We start from the raw sequence: 9,479 nt of genomic DNA on the forward strand, positions 1-9,479 counted from the left end.
TTCTCAGTCATGTGGGAGCTGTGTACAGGTTTCTCAGGTGGCAGAGATTACAGTTGTGGCCTCCCAGAGAACAGAATTTTGCTACTTGTTTTTGTGAATAGGTCAACACCAGGACAAATATCACACTTTTGGCTGATTGGAGAGGAGAAGGGAACAGAATTGATATGAGGCTCTTCTGCACCACACACAGGTTTGAGGACTTTCCTACAGCCTGAGACACAGTGAGCCTTGGCCTCTGACCCAAGGGGGACATCACTGTCTCCTCTGTTCACTCCTCAGCGTAACACTTGGGGCAATTAGTTTCTTTGTTCCCGGTCTCTGTTTTCTCATGGGCAAAATGGAACCCATAGTCTTTGCCTTATCTGCTTGTCAGAATAAAAGTGGAAGGCTCCAATTACTCAAAAGGTAAAAGGAGCTGTGAAGGTGAGATCCTCATGCAACTGCTACGATTTGGCAACACAGATGTCAATCCTGGTTTGTGAAAAGCTGACATATCCCCTGGGCCTTCTGGGCATCTCCCAGGTAACTTGTGGCCAGTTTTGCTGATTGAGTACACTGGTGAATTACTCCTTTCTCCCACTCAAGGCCCTTTCCACCTTAGCTATCACGACACCACCATAAGGTGGACATTATCAGCCCCATCTCACAACTGTGTAAAAAGAAGTACAGAGAGGTTAAATGTCTTTCCTTGGGTTACAAGCTAATAACATAGGAAAGCTGGGACTTGAACCGAAGACTCAAACACCAATGTCTGGCCTCCTACTTTCTCTCTGCTATTGTTGAAAACACTGGTATCTCTAGTATATAACAGTTTTTTGTTTTTTTGGTTTTTTTGGTGGGGAGGGAAGTAATTAAGTTTATTTATTTTTGATGGAGGTACTGGGGATTGAACCCAAGACCTCGTGCATGCTAAGCACACACTCTACTCTAGTATAATAGTTATTAGTCATATGTGACTATTTAAATTAATTAAAATTAAACTAAATTAAAACTTCAGGTCCTCACCAGCCACATATCAAGTGCTCAATAGCCATGTTGTTGCTACCATATTGGACAGCACGGATGCAGAAAATTTCCACCATCACAGCAAGTTCTAAGGGACAATGCTGCCCGCCTGCTGCTGTCATGCATCAGGAAGATAGCTTTGGACACACGAAATACTTACCTTCACCTGATTCTGCCCCTCTTTTATCTTTCTTGTCTAATTCTGAATAGTCTCTCTAGTTCCCCTTCAGTCTTCTGCCTAAGCACCCAGAGGGCATGCCTGGGGCTGGCCTGCTGGCTCTGCAAGGCACCCAGCACCCAGGCAGACACACAGGTTTGTGATGACAAAGACGGATGCTGACACTTCGTCCAAGCCCAGGAGACAGCAGCTCTGAAGCAATCTGCAGTGACAGCACCAGGGTGGGAAGTGAACAGCCTGTTTCTGCAAATCTGCTATATTTTTGCCAGATCTGTCAGAAGTAGACAGAAGCAGAAGGGATAAAGGGAGAAAGTCAGACATGAAGGGGGGTGGGGAATAAACGGCAGGGCTAAAGATACCCCAAACTTGGTGATCAAACGGTCTTCTTCCACTTCTTCAGGGCACAAAAAAGTTTATCCTCCGAAACCACGAAGGAGGGAGACCTCGTGTGCCGTTTCCACAGTGGGAGGAATCGAATCGTCACTCACTCTCTTAAAACACCCACTAAACATAAATTTATACAATTATACAATCCTGGATTCACATGTGTTAAAACTACATCCTCCTGATGATTAAGACTCTAGAATAAGACTTGGAATAAGGTGTTGCTTTAAAGGGGGAAAAAAAAAAGTAAAAGATCAAGGCCATGGGTGACATGGGTGACCTTTCTCCTCACCTGTCCCTAACAACACTTGCTCCTTCGTCTTCATGCTGTGCTGGATATTTAGAAGCCCCCAGTTTAGTGCTCCCCCTCCCCCAGAAGTCCTTTATACCCATGGGAGAGTTACTTGAGGACAAATAAAGGTTTTGGCACTCTTTCTGACATCATACCATCCAGGCCACAAACTGTCCACCCCCTCTCAGTGTGACAAGTTCTACCCGCATTGTTTTCTGGCTGTGTTTCTCCACCTCTTTGTGTAATTTAGGAAGTAGCATCTTCAGAACATTATAAAACACCCCTTAAGTAACTTGGAGGTACTCTTTTGCAAGGACCCTGCCTCACTCATGTTAGTATTCTTTTAAAATACTGCCTCTGGATTCGAGGTCTTTAATTTGAAACTTTTATAGCCGCTTCAGCACTTCCTTCCCAGAGAGAGCCTGTGGCCTTGCTCCAAACAACACTACATGTCTTCCTCTAAGTATCTGGGTTTGTTTTGGTTTCCTGCAACCCAGCTGGCACTCTCTGAACTGCTGGAGTCAAAGCCCGCTGGGAGGAAAGCGGGAATGGGCCTCTGCGGCACCATACACAGGGCCGAGGAGCCTGGAAACCACTTGGAGGAGCAGCTGGGTGAAGAGGCAGGCCTCCCTGGGATTCCGGGCCCCACCCTCCCAGGACACAAATGACACTGGAAGCCTGTGCTTATAGTTTCTCAAGGGCCTGGCACTTAGCTATTGTCCCAGTGACTCACAGGATAACTTTTCAGCCTTCAAAGTGGGTCAACAAGCTTTATTTGTCCAGAGAGCTCCCCTGGGAGGTCACTCGAAGAAAAGCAGGCTGAATGGGGATGTTTGGCCAGGTGATTCTTTTTGCTGCCTCTTAGCCTGAGGAAATATTCCCAGTATTCAGGCCAAGAATTTGGAGAATTAAAAGCTGCCAAGTATTTGGGCTGGATCAACATATACTAGAGTTATTAGTTAAGAGTTAACCATACTGCTAATGGTGACTCTTGCCATTCAAGAACCAAACATGACTCGGGAAGGCCCTAAATCAGGATGTCTACTTCTCATAGATTAGACAGACAGCAAGCTAAGGTGGGGAGGGTACAGCTCAATGGTAGAGTGTGTGCTTTGCACCCATGAGGCTCTGGGTTCAATCCCCAGTACCTCCATTAAAAATAGATAAATAAACCTAATTACCACCCCCCAAAAGAAGCCATAGAGAAAGACAGCAAGCTTGTGCTATGAATCATAGAAGTTTCCATTAATTCTGTGTGACCTGCTTAATTTCTTTATTTATTAAGCAATGGAGTCATCCTGGAGCAGCATTTCTCAAATCTGAGAAACCACAAGCCCCAAGAACACATCTGAAGACTAACCAATCTGAATTTTTATAACTCAGAAATTAAAAGTTTCTCACAGCAGCATTATTCACAATGGCCAGAAAGTGGAAACAAACCAAATGTCCATCAGCTGATGAACGGATAAACCTGGGATACAGCGGGAAAATATCCAGCTGTAAAAAAGAAATGAAGGGCTGTTATGTGCTACAATATGGACGAGCCTTGGAAATACGCTAAATGAAAGAAACCAGACTCAAGAGCCACATATCGTATGATTTCATTTATACAAAATGTCCAGAACAGGCAAATCCAAAGAGAGAGAAAGTAGATTAGTGGTTGCCAAGGGTTGGGGAGGAGAGGGTATGAGGGAGGAAGAAATTTTCCTCTACCCTTCTGGGTTCTTCTGGCTGGTCTAAGAATTAAATTGACATAAGACAGATTAACAGGAGAAAATCAAAGTTTAATAACATGTACACATAGGAGAGACCCAGGAGAACTGAGTAACCCACTAAAATGGCCCCAACTTAAATACCATCCACAGCTAAAGACAAAAGACACTGAGAGTGGGGAGAGTGGTTATGGGAGGTTACCAGGAAAAGCACAGCAAACAAAGGCGACTGTGATGCAGATTTAAACTGCTGCCTTCTCCACTGTAGTTTCTAGAGATTTGGTCATCCTTTTCTTCTGGATACAAGAGGGAGATCTCCCTTACAAATGTAAATGTTTCTCACAAAAGGGCAACTAGATCTTCAGAGCCCTTCCCTATCTGCTGTTTCTCAGAAAATAACCAGCTTAAAACAATTAAGATACCAAAGAGACAGATTTTAGAGTGGCAAACTTTGCTCCCCTACAGGAAGAATAGGTAATGACTGCCACTGGGCATGGGGATTTTTTTAGGGGTAATGAAAACATTGTGTAATTATCTAGTGGTGATGGCTGTGAATCATCAATCTTGTGAATATACTAAAAAACCACTGAATCGTACGCTTTAAAAAGATGGATTTTAGGGTAGGTGAATTATATCTCAATTTTTTTAAAGTTACATATTATTTTAGTTGATTACTGGGTACCAAGATAAACACTTTGTGGGGCACAGTAATTCCTTATGTCCAGATTTACCTATGAGGTGGCTAGCCAGGTGATCTAAAAGGCATTTATGTCAACTTCAGATGATCATAGAAGGATATCTAAAATTTTAAATATTCATAGGTAACTTCTAGGCTGCAAGAACTCATCAGTGGAACTCCTAAAAGTCTTTGAACCCTGCTTTCAGAAACACTGGCCCAGGTACCCTCCCAGGACTTTTTACCCTTTTACAAGCTATAATGATGAGGATTTTTAATAAGTTGCTTTCCAAAGACAAAGCCTGGCCAGGGACACCATAGGTTTTATAGGTCCTTTGGCTAAGTCTTGGTGACATAAACAAATTACTCCACCTATACTCCAGGTAATTGATTAAATATGTGCTCTGTAAAATTGGAACTGTATAAGCCCTATCATGAGATGAAAAGGAGTTTCACACCAGTTAATCTAACATGGAAAATCCTCTAAAGAAGGTATCCCGCTGGGGCCTCACTTGGGTCATGGGTTGACCACCCCTAATTTAAACACTATGACCTTCTAAAAGTGGCCTCAGCAGCGGAATAAAGAAAGACGCTGCTAACTGAAGTCAGACGGGAAAGCCAATGGGCAGTTAAGTAAGCAAGGGGGCTTTCCCACGCGGTCAGTTTAGGAGTACAGGATGTGGCTCACAGCTGGCTCTTCTGTTTATTTAGTTGGAAGGCAACTGTCTCTACTCTTTGATCTTTTGTTTCCTCACCTGCCACACACACACACACACACACAATCAGAAACTATTGTTGGGCTAACTGACATCCTTCAAAATCCAATGACCCCCATTTCTGGGGTCTCAGATAAAGTACATTCTTTATTGGGCGTGTTTCCCCAACAAACTAATAGCCTCAGGTAATGCCTTACCTTATCAGACTCAAACCCCAACGCCCTTCACAGACCCTAACCCTCTTACCTCACCTACAACCAATCAGAGACTCCTGCACAAGCTGATCAGGCACCTTGTAACCTGACCTTATAAAACACCCCAACAACAGGCCCTCGGTGCTCACAAAGGCACCTCTGGTCTGTGTGGCTCACTGTTGTCTATGGCAGTGTACCCCTAATAAACTCCTTTTCTATTCTCTGGTAAATTATTTCACCAACCTGCATGCCACTGGCTCACTGACTGGCTGCCCCATTGTGCACGTAACTATCCCGTCTCTTGGGGTGGTTGTTCAGATGAGTTCAGTTCATCAGACTTTTACTGAGCATCTGATTTTTACGTATTAGACACTGAGCTAGTGCTGGGAGGAAACTGGAGTAGCCCCCACCTTCGGGAGCCCACAGTAGGAGGAGACTACTGTACCGAGTGTTATGGAAAGAAACTTATGTTTAAAGGACTCTGAAAAATACTCAGTGCTAAAAAGCATGTGGTAATAATGTATATTGATTATCCAATATGAGTCAAAAGTTGATCTGATTCCTGGCTCTGGGTATTTCTCTAATAAGACTACTTTTTGTAGAAGTAAGCATTGAATAGCATTTACCTGGGTATTGACTGAACTCACCATTTTCCATAAAGATGTTTTCATGTTGTGCCCACTAGGTGTCTCAATATTTTGCAAGAAAATAGAAAAGCACAATGTTTCCACCTGTGTGATGAGTCAGCTGTAGTATAAACATCACTTGGCTAAAATCTCAACCACTTTCTAGCAACCATTGTGTAGATTGCCAGTCAGTATAGTTGCCTTTCATTTGAGACGGGACGAAGATGCCTTTGTGGATTTTTTCTTTCTTCTCGTAATCCATGTACCTGCAAACTGCTCTCCTAAGAAAGCCAGGACTAGGAAGATCAAGTGGAAATTCTTCCACCAAGTGAGTACCAACACCCTACAGGCAGCAGCACTCCGTCCCCACTGGTTTCCTGGCCTAGTGTTTGGCTGTCATCTGCATATAAGCTGACATCCCAAACTACACCTTACTGTCTTGTGTCCCTGGGAAGAATGTGTTCTTTCCTATTCACAGGTGTCAGTCAAAGGAGTCATTTTCACAATACAATCCAGGGTCTCTTGCATTGTGAATTTCAGGGTTGTAAATGACACACAACTGCTTACCCCAATATTTTCACCCTTGTCATGCACGACTTTAGATGGCCTATGGCAGAACACTTTGCCTATGAGTGACATCCAAAAGGGAGATAACAGTTACCAGGAGACTGGACGTCTTCAAAAATCTATTGCAACTTCAAAAGCTCATCTCAGGGGGGCGGTAGAGCGCATGCTTGCATGCCCAAGGTCCTGGATTCAATCTCCAGTACCTCCATTAAAGAAAAAAAAATAGAATAAAATTATTATTTTTTAAAAAGCTCATCTCACCAGGCTTTAGCATGCTACTAATGGAAGTACAAATGGATATAAACTTTCTGCAATGCAATTTGGCAACATCTATCAAGAGCATATTTTAAAAGTGTGTGTCTGTCAGGATCCCAGAAGGAAAGGGATTTTTACCCAGGATGGTTCAAATGAAGAGACTTTAATAATACTTACAGATGGGTAGACCAGGTCATGGGAGTAAACAAGGGATGCTGAGGCACCCAGAGAATAGTATTCCTAGAGACAAAGGGACAAAGGGAGGAAATAATAATCTTATGGAATTCAGGAAGAGCAGAAATGGTGGAGGAGGAGGGGGGAGTAGAGAGGGTGGGGGAGGCTGGGCTGGAGGTGGGGAGCGGCATGCAGCCTCTGTCTTCAAGCAGGAAGATAAAGAGGAGGAGACACTCGACTTCTCTCTCTTCTTGCCTCTTGATCGCTTCCTGGTGCCACCAACTGACTGAATCTCAAGGAAGCCAAAGGACTAGAGATCCTGGATATGCAATCTATGAAGACAAAGAGCAGGATGAAGAAAGACAGAGAAGGGGTGAGAATAGGAATGGAAAATAACCAGCGCAATCTTGTAATTCCATTTCCAGGGATATATCCTAGGGACATAATCAAAGATGGGAGCAAAGAATCTTATGGAAGGATGTTCTTCATAGTTAAGTATAAAAATGAAAGAAAAAAAAAAGAAAACAAACTAAATATCCTATAATAAGAGACTAGATAGATAAATTGCAGTGTATCCACACTTTAGAATAGATTGTGTCATTATAAACATTTTTGAAGAATCTGTGATGATATGCAGAAATGCTTACAATAAAATGTTAACTGAAAAAAAAGAACATAACACTGTATGCATAGTATTAACTCAATTTCATGAACACCTACATGCAAAGGGAAATCACCTACAAATCTTAACAGTATTTCTTTTTGATGATGGGGCTATCTTGTAACTTTTTCTTCACAACCTCCAATATTTTCTTTTTTTCTTCTTTTCTTTTCACAATAAGCATATGATACTTCTGTGATCAGAGAAAAAGTCAGTGCCAAAAAAGAGAGCTGATCTCACTGAAATGTACTCTGTTCCATTTAAAATATTAATAAGGAACACAACAATTGTTTAAGTAAATTGAAACTAGGGATTTCATGAAGGGTGAACCTCAATCTGTGTCTATTTGATATCTGGACAAAAGTGAAAGAAAAATCATCAATTTCTACATGATATCAAATATCCAGATATATTAGATGACTTTGATTTTTAACTGCATTTTCACTCTTCAATGACAGGCATCCTATTAATTCAGCTCTACTTGGACTCATTCTTATCTTGCAACTCTGGAAAATCTAAGAAATTTCTATAACCTAAAAGTGTTCTAAAATTGAAATAATTATGTTCTCTATTTTAAATTTTATAGTTTACTCTTCAGTATCATTTTAAACTATATACATTATCAATTATCAAACCATACACAAATATATTCTTGTTTTAAAGATTCAAATGATACCAAAGTTTCCCTTGGCCACCTGCTCATATTTGGTCTCCTTCCCCTAGGTAACCTGTTTTCAGTTTATCATGTAACTCTCAAGACATTTGCTTATTATTTACACGCATATAGAATATATAGTTTTATTTTCATTTTCTAAGTAAATGATGTTCTATTGTACATGCTATTCTGCAACTCACTTTTTTCTCATGTTGAAGCTCCACTTCATTCTATTACACTGGTTACACAGTTTTCCGTGGTTTGGATATTCCAGCGTATCTGGCCATGCCTCCAGTTGCTGGTTATTTGGGTTGTTTTCAGTTATCTGCTATTTCAGACAACACTGTAGTGAAACCCTTGTACATGTCTCTGTGTATATATGTGAGCATTATTTCTCTAAGGGAGCTAATGAAAAATGGTATTTCTGGTTTGAAAGGTATGTGCACTTAAATTTTTACTTGGTACTATCTAGCAGCCTCCCATAAAGGTTTATTGATGTATACTTCCAATAAAATGAACAGATGCCAAGCCTCACTACTAATCAGGAAAATGCAAATTTAAATAAAGGACATGATTTTTTTTTTACCATTTTGGGTTCACAAATTTAAAAGATTGACAATGCAAAGCGTGAAGGAGGATAAAGATGCGTTCCCTCACATAAACATCTTTTTACAACCAGCATCTACACATTAGGTAAGCTTCCTTGGAGATTTATTAAAAGTGGGGATAAAGCTCAGTGGTAGAGTGCATGCTTAGCGTGTACAAGGTCCTGGGCTTAATCCCAAGCACCTCCACTGAAAAAAAAAAGTAATTATGTTAGACTTTTGTGATAAATAAACAAAGGACATTTCTGTTACAGGATCATTGATTTTTATATATCCTAATAGTAGCCCTGCTGTGACGTAGTCACCCAGAGCATTTTCATCAGGTGCTATTGTTCTGTAATCACTAATTCCTTAACTTACTAAGCAGATAAGAATTTCTCCACTTTAATAACCACATTTTGGCTTACAATTTATACAGTACTTTCACTTTCTCATAAGTTACTTCAATTGATTTTTGCCTCAGTGATAATGTGAGGTGCTATTTCAATGAGGAAATTGAGGCTCAGAGAAGTTAAGTGATTTTCCAAGGTCACAGTTATAAGGGGGAGGGCTCAAGTCTGCTGACTCCCAATTCCATTAGCTTCGTACCTTCTCAATTGCTTTAAAAACCAAGTACAGCTTAAGTCTCTCCTGCCTCTTTCTTGGCATTCAAGTCATCCAAAAGGAGCCACAGGGGGCAGCCTGGTGCAGCAGAAGATTTAATAGGCTGGAACTGAGAACTGGCTTTTTGTCTGTGCTACTCCCAGCTCTGTGACCTTAGGCAAGTCATTTAGTCTCTC

This window comes from Camelus ferus, chromosome 6 (genome assembly GCF_009834535.1).
Source record: "Camelus ferus isolate YT-003-E chromosome 6, BCGSAC_Cfer_1.0, whole genome shotgun sequence".
NCBI lineage: Eukaryota > Metazoa > Chordata > Mammalia > Artiodactyla > Camelidae > Camelus > Camelus ferus.